Here is a 12351-nt window from a genome sequence, read left to right as displayed (position 1 = left end):
CAACTTGAACTCCGGATAGCCCTCTACAAGAAGCTTATATTTTAATGAAGCGATTGCTTAATTTTCTATAACGCGGCGAATTTTTCGTGCATTCTGTTGCGTTTATGTTAGTTTTACAAGTCGATCGTTTGAATGAAACCTCGAATCTTATAATTATATCTTCTCCTGTATAAAGCCGATTCCAAACAATCATTTTCGCGGGCGATTTATTTATTGTTATCCTAACTACTACAGATGCTAAGTTAGTCCTAGATAAGCATAAAACAATAAATAGTTGAAACACAGAGAACAGGAGTCCATCTCCAGCATTGAACTTGTGCAAAATCTCTAACGGTTTCGAAGGTAGTTGGGATATCCAAACCAGGTGCGCTACTGTCGTCATGTTGTTTTGTGGCTGAGTTCGACAGAATTGACAGCGGTTATTCCTCTACCCAGTCAAACTAGTCCGGAACCGGTTCGGACTTCCAGCATGAATTTCAGCTCAAATGCATCAACCGATAGAGTCGGAATCGGTTGTTTTCTTTGAGCAAGATTACATACTGAATCCATTCAGGATTTCGAACCGGTTCCGGAATGGATTTGACGAATAGTTGGGATAGGTTGGTGTGGCGGCGCTAGTGTTTATCGTATATTAATTCAAATGTTTACATACGTTTTTTAAATATTTTTGTTAGATCATGGATATCTGTTCTCTGTGGTTGAAAGTACTACAGTTCCGAATAAGTGAGAAAACTAACGACTGTTGGTGGAGTTCTTTTTAGGGGTTATGTTCGGCTTCCAGTCCTTGAAATATTTAACAAACGGAATATTTACTTTTCATACGACGTTTCGGCGGCATGTATTGCGCCTTTCTTAATTCCTTAAGCCGAACATAACCCCTAAAAAGAGTTCCGAATAATAATATAGAATTTGTTTTAAGGGAAAATTAAATGGATCTTCTTTATAATAGGTTACAACTAAACCTAAACAATCCATTCACTATCGAAGCAAGCAATGTTTTATAGTATACTAGCAAATACCCATCGCGCATACAATTCCAACGAATTAGGAGGAAAACACAATTTGTTGCGAAATGCCATCTAGCGGGCAGATAATCCCCAACCAATAGCACACAAACACGCTCCATAGCAAATGCCTACTATGTATAAATTTTGACGGTAATCGGTTAAGCCGTTTGGGAGTCCATAAATCATATACATACAAACATTGACTTATATATATATATATATATATATATATATATATATATATATATATATATATATATATATATATATATATATATATATATATATATATATATATATATATATATATATATATATATATATATATATATATATATATATATATATATATATATATATATATATATATAATAGATAATAGATAATAGATAATAGATAATTAGTTTCTTCTGCTAAAGCGGAAATTTAAAAAAAAACACCGATTGGATGCGTATTTTCATTACTGGAATCAGGAATCAGAATATATTGGCTAAAATGGTACGTTCCTCGTTCGAGGTCGGGGATTTCTGGCTTGTCGTGTCTTTTCATCATTTCCTGGGCGGAAGGAAAGGAGGAGGGAGGAAGAAGAATTGTAAGGGTGGGAAAAATAACAGGACAAAAATAAACAAAAGATGGTAAGTTAAACTCACAAGTAGTTCAACTCGCCTGCGAGTAAGCCTAGAGCTCTTTACCACATTCGATAAGAAACTTTAGTATGTCTCTCAGTTTCAGTCGTCCAAACCTGGTGTCGTCTATGTCTATGCTGGGCAGTTGCATATCAGATGATATGAGGTTCCGTAGTCCGATTCACAAAGATCAAATAAAAAAGACTCAGCGCGCTGAATAACTTCCGTGTGATAATTTAGTTTGCAATAGCCGATTAAAGCTCTGCTCAGCATGCCACAGCGGAGCTTCAAAAAATGTAGGAGATTTTTCGAAATCACTGGGCACGGTTGTTGCAGAAACGCCTTTCTTTGGCGACACGTTTGTAGATTTCTCCAATAATTGCGTAGGACCGTATTTTTTTCTTTTATCCATCTTGTCGAAATTGGTCAATTCATCAGACCATTCATTTCCAGTAATACCGAAATGTCCGGGCACTCAGACAAGGTAGATAGTGTTGACAATGCTTAGTTCTTCGATTTGGGTTCGGCACGGGTTCACTAGCTTGGACAGTGATTTGTCTGAACTAAGGGCCTTGATTGCAGCCTGATCATCGGAGCAGAAGTTTACAACTTTGCTGAACAAGCTCTGTTGAAGGGCCAATTGAACCCCGTACATAATCGCGATGATTTCTGCTTGGAATACAGTACAGTATCTACCTAGTGAGTGAGATTGTTCCAATCTCATTTTACGACAGTAGACACCAGCGCCAACACGTCCCTCTATCAGAGAACCGTCAGTGTAACAGACCACTTGCGTTTGTTGTTGTCTCTCCATATAGCCAGACAACCAGGGAAACTTCACATGGAATGTCCTGTATGGAAAACTACATGTACGTGTAATATCGCTTTTTTATGGCATGTTACTAAACAATGTGATAATTTGATTCTTCTGCCAAAGCGGAAATGAGATAGAAAACACCGATTGGAAGCGTACTTTCATTACTGAGCGTTAATCAGTATAGATTGAAAATATCAACACAAAGAATTTGGCGTCATGTGATAATGGAAATTAAAAAAAATTCGAGAACGAATTTTTAGTTCAATGACAACTGATTTCTATTAAGCTATTCGCATTCATACAGCTATATGTAGTATAGCTATTCAACCAAAAACCATAAAGCTACTGTGTATATTCGCTCGGTAACATGAGCTATTGATTCTATAACATTTCCCCGAAAACTTGGAAAATAAAATGCCGAATATTTTTCACCAGAAATATATTTTCCAGAAGGTATTAAATCCCAGAAAATTAGTTTCCATAAAGTACCAAAGCCAAGAAGACTTTTCCTTAGAAGAAGCTAAAAATAAGAAATCTGTTTGTCAGAAACTGCCGAAACTAATTTGGACGAGAATTCATGTTTTTCAACCAAGTTCGTAACGATCGTTTAATTGAGATTATATTCTCTTAAATGCTCGTTATGATCACAATGCCTAAGGGGTACGTGATATCTGTGATATTTGAAGCTCAAACAGATAAATAATTGGATTATTATCATTCTTTTGATTGAGTTATTTGAAGAATTGTTTTTCCGTTTAAAAATTTGCATCGATTATACTAATATTAGTTCGTTGCATGTGGATAATATAAATGCGCTTATTGTTTTCACTAGTTCTCAATATACTATTCGGCTCGCCCAGGTAGCACTTGCAACAAGTTCTAGAAAAACAACAAAAGTTATTTGTTGCATTATAATGACAACAGAATTGCAAAAAACACGACTGTTGCATGTGTGAAACATAGCTGCTGCACGTTACATCTTAGTTATTTATTTGTATTGCTCATGTTTTCTGAAACAATCAAATTTGACTCATATTATGGGTGTTTTTTTGCAACGTCTTTGTGACTCTACTGCACAGCTAAAACAATTTTGTTTGCAACTTAGCAACGTACAGTGTTGCATGGGAGGAGTGAAATATCTGGTATGGCAAGCTTTCTGTATTTGTGTATGAAAAGGTAGAATTTTCGTTGTAAAGCTTAGTATGCACCTCTTGCGAAATGAGGTCGCGAAATATTTTTCCTTCTTCCGTGCGGAATTTTGACATTTGCTCGCGAAAACTAGTCTGTGTGTTTGCTGTTAGATGTCGCTTTTGATAACTGAAAAACGACATCAGCTGTTGTTTATTTCTTTTTTATATTTCTGCTGTCATTTGAATGTTTTAAATGATGTATTTTATTAATTCATCACGGATGTGTATGAAATCGGTAACAATTGTAAACCTTTTTGCCATTCATGAAGCTATCAGGGAAGTGACGTACTCAGCGTGAATCATATTTCGAGCATGATTAATCATAATGCTTATTTGTGACGGTTCCGGATGTCTCGGGGAAGTTCAGTCTGACCAATTTAGACTGCACAATTCCTGCAATCGGAAATTTAAATCATTGGCTGGCCATTTTCTATCTAAATTGGCTGCTTCTACCGGTTCTAGAAGACCCAGGGAAATGATCGAAATTCGCTCAAACCAAATCTATTGTAATCGTAAGTCTAAATCGGCGTTTGACCATTAAGAAGCAAATCTGATTGCCTTGCCTTTACCGCTTTCACAAGTCTCGGGGAAACTACCTTTCGAAACACGTTTCGGAATCCGGAATGGATTCCAGCGCAAATATAACAACCGACTCAATCGGTTTCAGGTCGAACCAAACTCTAGGCTTTAAACTTTGGCTGACGTTAAAAATCGATTATGATAACAATGGCTACTACTAAAGGTTCTGGAAGTCTCAGGAAATGCTACCAATAATCAGTACGGATACAAACCTATTTTTGGTATAACAATTGTGAGAATCGTAATTCAAATTTATTGCCATAAGTAATTCGTGGTAATTCTTATTGCATGAAACACTAGAGAAGGTTTAAGGAATCCCGGGAAAGTGTTCCATGGTCTGAATCGTGATTCCAAATTACTGGATTATATTATATAACTAAACTGGTCACTTAACAAAACCGAAGGTCAAACGAATCGTCAACCAATCGGATCAACAACTGCTGTACTTCAGGAATACCGTATGTGCTATAGCACGTTTACTTAATCACCAGGCTGCTTTTTGTATGCTAGACGGTGGGTACCGGTGTGTGTGAATGATCACGTTTGCGACCGGGTTTGTATTATCGCGAAGTTCTCAAGCGTTGCAATGTGATGCGCGCATTTATGTGACGTTTGTGTGACGAGTCTAGTAGAGCATTCATCATCATTGAGTATTGTATATCCAATATAAAACATTGATCATTAAATACTAAATATCACGCATTGAATATGAATATTAAACATTGAATATTACATTTTATATATTAAATATCAAATGTTAAATATTCAATAATAAATATTAAATATAAAATAAAAAACATAAAATATTAAATACACTAAAAACTCGATTTTATCAGCCCCCTCATATGAAAATTGATAGTTGGTAGTTTGATGGGCTCTAGCAGTCGAACCAAGTTGAATTCGAGTAAATCCTTTCTTGGGCATATATTTCTTGTCTTAGGGATCCAAAATATCCAAAAATAAAAATCTGATTTTTTTTTAAATTTTGCAATGTCACACCCGCTTAAGGAAAATTTAACCTAAATAATCAGAAAGGATTGTGAGACATCTACACTGATAAAATATAAATGAATAATAAATATATAGAGAAATTAATACACCAATAAGTAATTAAATTGGTAAATAAATTAATGAATAATTTCTAGGTTTATAGGCATTAGCATAAACATTTCACATATGTTTCAGCACATATCGAAGGACGATGGTTTCGTCTAGCACATTATGCAAAGAACGAAGGGGCGAATGTTTAAGCGGCTTGGTTTATTACAGAGTAAAAAGTAAACCAAAAGAATAACATTGTTACTTACGATACGACCTAATGAAAATTTTCCCCAGAAATAAATGAACATATAAGTAAATAATGAAGGAATAAATAAATGTAAAAATATACTAAATTCAAACCCAGTCGCTTTCGCCTTGAATCATTTCAAAGCATATATCAGTTAAGATATCTTTTTGTGTTTTTATAGCTATGTTTTTTCTTGGAATTTTGATTCACATGATAATGAGCAAAATATTTTTCATCTTCTGCTTCAAGGTTAGTCTTTCGGATAATTTTTCCACCGCTTTCTCTACTGGCCGTTCAACGACAAAATAAAATAAAAAACAAAGTCGGGTTCTTAAAAGTCCATTTAACTGAAAGTTATAACCATTAACTGAATTCTAAATTGATGGTCAGATTGACCCCACTGAACATCATAAAATCAGATTGGCCCTGTATGTAAATTATGGAAAAGATGTTAAAAGCCTTTTACAATCAGTTATAATACAATACGTTATAATCCATTTAAAACGAATGGATTGCTAGTTAGGCACTTTTCAATAAGTTAGGTCCTTTCATAATCAGTTCGGTCATAAAAATCAATTAGGCCCTTTTATAAATTGTAAAATCGCTATTAAAATTCTTCATAATCAAATGTTGCGTTATGTACGTGCTCGGGTAGATATTTGTTAATGGAAAACATGAAATTTCAATTTGTTACATTTTGCAGTTACTGCCGCTAGAAGCATAACTGTCCCATGTGCTATGGGAATCCCTATACACATGGGACAATTATGCTTCTAGCGGCAGGTTAGGCCCTTTTCAAATGTTTGGATAGAACTGGGTAGAGCTAAATTGTAATTGTAAATTTATTAGCTTACGATACCCTGTTGGTTACATTTGTATACCTTATGTCAGGTCAAGAAAAAAAAATTAAAAAAATATAATACAATTATAAATTCAGAATCAAAACAAGTATGACCCAAAAAAGCTCCTACGCCTTTCACCAGTAGCTGGTCGAAAACACTTTACGGTGCGATCTTTTCAATTTCGTCCGAGTTCTCCGCGTCTAGCAACTGAATCTTTTTCCGGAAGTGTTTTTCGATTGATCTGCAAATCATCATGCTTCGATCACTACCCACTAGGTTGATGGTGATTCCGTTCTGTTAAAGAAGTGGGAAGAAATACAATCTATAGGATCACAAGAATGACTCACACTTACTGAATCTATCGGTGCGTCTAATTCGATGTAGATACGTTTCGCAATCGGCTCGTCCCTGCTAATCCATCGGCAGGTCGAAGTTGACGACAATGGTAACCTGTTCGACGTCGATACCTAAGACGAAAGAATCTCTCCGTAACCTGGTGCTGTAGCCAGAATCAAGTGGTGGAACTTACCCCTGGACAAAACGTTCGTTATAATCTGTACCTTCTCTAGTCCGGTTCGGAATCGATCCAGAGCGTCCAACCGTTGCGTGGAGCGTCAGATCACCGGACAGTACCGCTACCGAGTGACCATAATGGAACAGCCTGCCGGTCAACCAACCGGCCGTTTTGCGTACCTGTTTCGATCGATTAACAGTTCTGAAAATAAGTTTACTTGGAGTTTACAACTGTCCTATACATCATATGACAGAAAATGATCGCTTGTCCGACGGTAATCACACAATTTTTCGTCCTGGTTGCGGAACTTGACGTAGTACTGTTTGATGTTATCGAGTGATTTTTGCTCCCGCGCCTGCCGAATGACTATCGGATTGGGTACGATGTACTCGGCAAACTCCATCACCTCGCGCTCGTACGTGGCCAAGAAGAACACCGACCATAACACCCGCCTCGCCCAGTACAAAAAGGGAAAACTAGGTCGTACGTCCTGAACTTTATACCCCAGTCTATTAGCTTGCCGGGTGTTCCGATGATGATATGATTAGTCAGCTTCGCCCCTTTGATGGTCTCCTCACCGCGAACGGCGTAAGGAAGTTTAATTTGTGGACAAAACTTTGCCATTTTGGCAGCTACTTCCCCCTTCTGAATTGCCAGCTCATACGTGGGGGAAAGGCAAATCACCTGCAGATAGTTTTTTAACTGATGGACTCAACTGAGCATTGCCAGCACGAAGGCAGCGGTTTTTCCTATTCCCGACTGACTCTGGGCGATTATATTCCGTGGCGGACCGGTCAACAGAGTAGGTAGAGCCATCTCCTGAATCTTGGAAGGGGAGTTGAAACCCATCGCATAGACTCTCTGTAGTAATTCCTGCTTCATGTGCAAAGCTTCGAAAGTTTTAACCAACCAATCCTTCCGCTGCACCTCCAGATCCAGCTTTGATTCTACTAGGCCTTAACGAACATCTTTCATTAGCAAACTTGCATCCGCCGGGCTAAAAGATTAGTCATGGATAATTTTAAAGCTGATACTGAATATTTCGGGAGAAAATTTAGAATAGTACGTAAGCAACAATGAGATTCTCTTTGGGGTCTTTCTCTTCTGTTTATTACTCGGTCGTTTCAATATTTAGTACTCAACTCTTTGCCTAATATTTTAGTAGAAACCATGTAACCGGCTATGTACTGGAAAATTAGTGCAAAGTGTTATAGTGACGTCATAATAATCGAAGGAGAAAGTAAACAAAGAGAGGCTCTCAATGTTCCTTATGTCCTAATCAAAATTTTCTGCAGATTTCGACTTACTTGAATGCCTCTGCATCTTCCGCGGAGGAAGCTGTTTCTCCATTTTCTCTTGCAGCTTGTTTTTCTTCTGGAGCTGCTAGAGTCAGAATTTCCGTAGCTACCGAACTCCAAACATCAGGTGCAGCTTTGGTTCTACTGCCGGTGGACTAGGTTTTTCCGCATTCTCTTTCTCTGGACTGTCAGCCGCCGGCTCTGAATCCTTATCCTTGGTGATATGTACTCAGTTCGCTAACCTATTTGTATTAAAAAGAAAAATTCAAATCCCATCCCAATGATCGCTTCAAAAATAGGTTATAACAAAAAAACACTTACCGAGTGCAGAAATTTCTTGATCCGTCGTCTTTTTGACCCAGTTATCGGCAGCGCTTGCCATCGTTTCGATCGGGTATTAAAATTCAATAGCAAGGTACAAAGTATGGGAAATCGCCCTGAATCAGCACGGGTACTGTCCCTCGGGTGGTTTATTCCTTGCAATTCGCTGAAATTTTGACCAGAGCGACCTTGCGGAAAAAACGATGCCTTCTTTTGCCTGCTCACTTCACTGCCATGAAACCGATGATGAGCGCTTATTCCAAACGGTTAGCCGATTGAACATGACGTGCCATTATGTTTGTTCTGTGAATTGATAAGGACATCTAGATATGCAAAGGAATGTTTGGAGGAGGGATGCTACTGGTAAATACATACCGAAAGAGAAAGTCCTTTCCGAGCATATTGATGTTGTGTTTTCTGTTGATCCATTATCACTGCGTTCTCTTGCTGGGTGATTACCATGATATTATGTTGTTGGTGTTCGATCTGAAAAAAATCATAATAAAAAATATCCGTAAATGAGTGAACTCGAGCTTTTTAAAGAAGAATAGGGTATTACATTACAATGTACTAAACACGGTACTGATCCTTTCGAAATAAAAAAAGGTAATAAAAATGTCTCAACTTGCCGCACCAACTGAATAAAAAAGTCCTCCTGCACACCGCATGGTACAGTATAGTATGCTGCTGCTACTGTGTTTGAATGTGCTGTTGCTATCTTTTTTACAGCTGGTCAATGGTCTTCTACATTTGGCTTGGATTTATTGCACTAATTGCGGTTGCTGACCACGTTGTACCGTCGGCTGAACCAAATACAAATATACATATTTGTATTTGGCTGAACGTTATTGCTACCGACCTTTAGGATGATGGTCATGGTCTGGAGGAAATATTAATTTTCTGATGTTATGGTTGAAGGTGGTTCTGCTTGTTGTGAAATGTTGGCGATAAGCACTCGAATAGTGATTGCTTGCTGCTGCTGGAATGGAATCACGAGCACTGTGGAGGCAGTGATATTTTCATGCAAGGAACTGGTAGGAACCAAGGCTGGAATATGACTTTTGTGCTTGAATCCGATTTCTCTAAATCAGGAAGGCAACCTCTGGTAAAAATAGTGGCAGACAAGTTTTAATGTGCCGATGAAATGTTTTCCGATGTGTTCATCATTCGTAATTCCTGTTGTTCGTTTGAGCAGTAATTGCTATGTGGTCCTTTTTTGAGGGGTTGTTGGCTATTGCTGGATTTGGAGTTGTTGGTACTGCTGCGGTTGCATCGATTTAATGTTGATTGGCTGATTGCCAGATCCAGGATGTTGAGACAAGATTAGTTGAGCTGATTTGCTTTGTTCGGGTGTGCTGCAAATAATATTATTTAAATTTAATTGTTTAAAACTAGAAACAATCACACTTCCAGTAATATTTTTAAACTTACCATTCAAATTCGATATATTGAATTTCTAAACTACGAAATATTGACAGGTTGCGATGAAAAAAATACAAAAAATTACCAATCTTGTGTTTTCTTATATTTTTTCATTGCAACCTGTCAAAATTTCGCGAGCCTCCGTGCGAAATAATACCGCTGACCATTATTTCGCAAGGAAAAAGTTTGCCTTGGTGACAGCGCATAGAAAGCAGCGCCGTCTCGCGGAAGTATTATGAAACTTACCGTTTGTCGAACCGTGTCTCAGCTAACTTCATTTTTCGTTATCGTTTTCGCGAGAGCTGCGTACCGCATACGAAATGGAAATGAAAAATTTTTTCGCGAACATTTCGCGACGTTTTTTATGCATAGGTTTTGTATAGGAAATTTCATTTCGCAGGAGGTGCATACTTAGCTTAACCGAGACGGTCAAACCAGGAACGTCTTCAATTGTTTTTCAGTCATATGAATACGACAAATGAAAAGCATCAAAAAAAAATCTTCGATCCGACTCACTATCTCAAAAGTCTGTAAATAAATATTGCTCAAGTGCAAAAGTGTATAAAAACAAGTGCTTGAAAAATGAAACTGAAAAGAATAACTCATGTTTAAAAGAAGGGAATTTGTTTATTAAATATATTCATATTGAAAATAATTTCCGATCACATACACGAAAAAAATCCGGTCATAAATTCATGAACAAAAAGTCACGATTTCGTGAACAGAACGATTCACGAAAACCGTGATCAAGTTCCTGAAATTATGAATAATAAACCTCGTATTCATGAAACTATTTGAGTTTTCAAAAAATCAGTTCGCCCCGAATATAAACATGGCGTTACATTAGAATGTTTGGTTGTGTTTGGTGCTGTTCCCTGGACATGTTTAGTTTTGTTGTGATTCTTGTTCATGATTTGGGGAATACACAGTAGACAGCCAAACGTTGTTCATGATTTCAAGATCTTAGTCGCGATGTTCGTAATTTCCATTCACGTTATCGCGATATTTTAGTCATGAGTAGAGTGCTTCATGTTCATGATTTCAGGATCTTGTCACGATTTCAAATATTTTTGTCACGAGTTGTGTGATTTAAGTCCATGATTTCAGGATCTTAGTCGCGATTTATGTAACTTCTGTTCATGGTATCGTGATATTTTAGTTCATGATTTCAGGACCTTGGCCACGATTTTAGATATTTTTGTCACTAGTTGTGTGATTTGTGTTCATGATTTCAGGATCTTAGTCACGATTTTCGTAATTTCTGTTCATGTCATCATGATATTTTATTTTAGAGCTTACTTTCAAAGAGTAATGTAACTAATGTTCATGATATCAGCAGTTTTATCATGGTATTCGTAAATTCTCTTCGCCTTATCGTGATCTATTACTTTTTGTTTTTGTTTTGTTTTTACTCGGATTAACGTGACAATATGAACTGGATCATTATAATAAGACTCATTCGCAATATCTGGTTCTGTGAACTATATCACGCACACTATTTTGGGTTCTCAGTGTACTTTTCATTTTCTATCCGGACATCACAATGAACCTTATCAAATAAATAACGATGTTCGAGGTTCTAATAGCTTTTTTATATTTCCTGCTCGTACCTATTACTGGTCGATAGCATATCTATTACTGGGTATTTCATAAAAAAGTGCATGGAACAAAAATGATTCCACGAACAATACTCCAACTTTTGTGATAGAGTTCACGTAAAAATTTCATTACCATGTTGCATGGAATTGTAAATGATTAGGGATATCTTCTAAATATCACGCAAATATCTACTAGATAGATCGTAAATCATGTACTAGGAATTATGAACCAGTTCACGAATACATGAATATTTCATGATTTCGTGAACTTTTTCACGAAAACGAATGATAAGTTGTGACTATTAAACTTGGTATCATCAACCAGTTCACAAATACATGAATAATATTTCATGAATTCGTGAACTATTTCCCGAGCGCGGATATTGGATCGTAACTAATATATTAGGAATCATGAACCAGTTCACGAATACATGAACAATATTTCATGATTTCGTGAACTATTTCACGAGTACGGATATTGGATCGTGTCTAGTATGTTAGGAATCATGAATCAGTTCACGAATACATGAATAATATTTTGATTTCGTGAACTATTTCACGAAAACGAATGGTAAGTTGTGACTATTATACTAGGTATCATGAACCGGTTCACGACTACATGAATAATATTTCATGATGTCGTGAACTATTTTACTAGCATGGATATTGGATCGTAACTAATATATTAGAACTCATGAACCAGTTCACGAGTGCATGAATAATATTTGATGATTTTGTGAACCACTTCATGATCACGGATATTGGATCGTGACGTGAATATAATAGGAATCAGTTAGGAATTAGTTCACGTGGATTGAATGGATGCATGAATAAAATTTCGAATTTCGT

General features: G+C 36.9%; 1 protein-coding gene and 1 pseudogene across 4 annotated transcripts in view; one reads left to right on the top strand and one right to left on the bottom strand.

The window, feature by feature from the left end:
• LOC131692650 (leucine-rich repeat neuronal protein 3) overlaps positions 1–12351 on the top strand; it is an 816296-nt gene that overhangs the window by 743002 nt on the left and 60943 nt on the right. The window lies entirely within an intron of this gene.
• Positions 6297–8316, bottom strand: LOC131687051 (DEAD-box helicase Dbp80-like; annotated as a pseudogene).

Source organism: Topomyia yanbarensis, chromosome 3 (genome assembly GCF_030247195.1).
Source record: "Topomyia yanbarensis strain Yona2022 chromosome 3, ASM3024719v1, whole genome shotgun sequence".
In the NCBI taxonomy this organism is placed as follows: Eukaryota; Metazoa; Arthropoda; class Insecta; order Diptera; family Culicidae; genus Topomyia; species Topomyia yanbarensis.
Note: the sequence above shows the minus strand (reverse complement) of the source record. Positions and strands in the feature narration are given on the sequence as shown.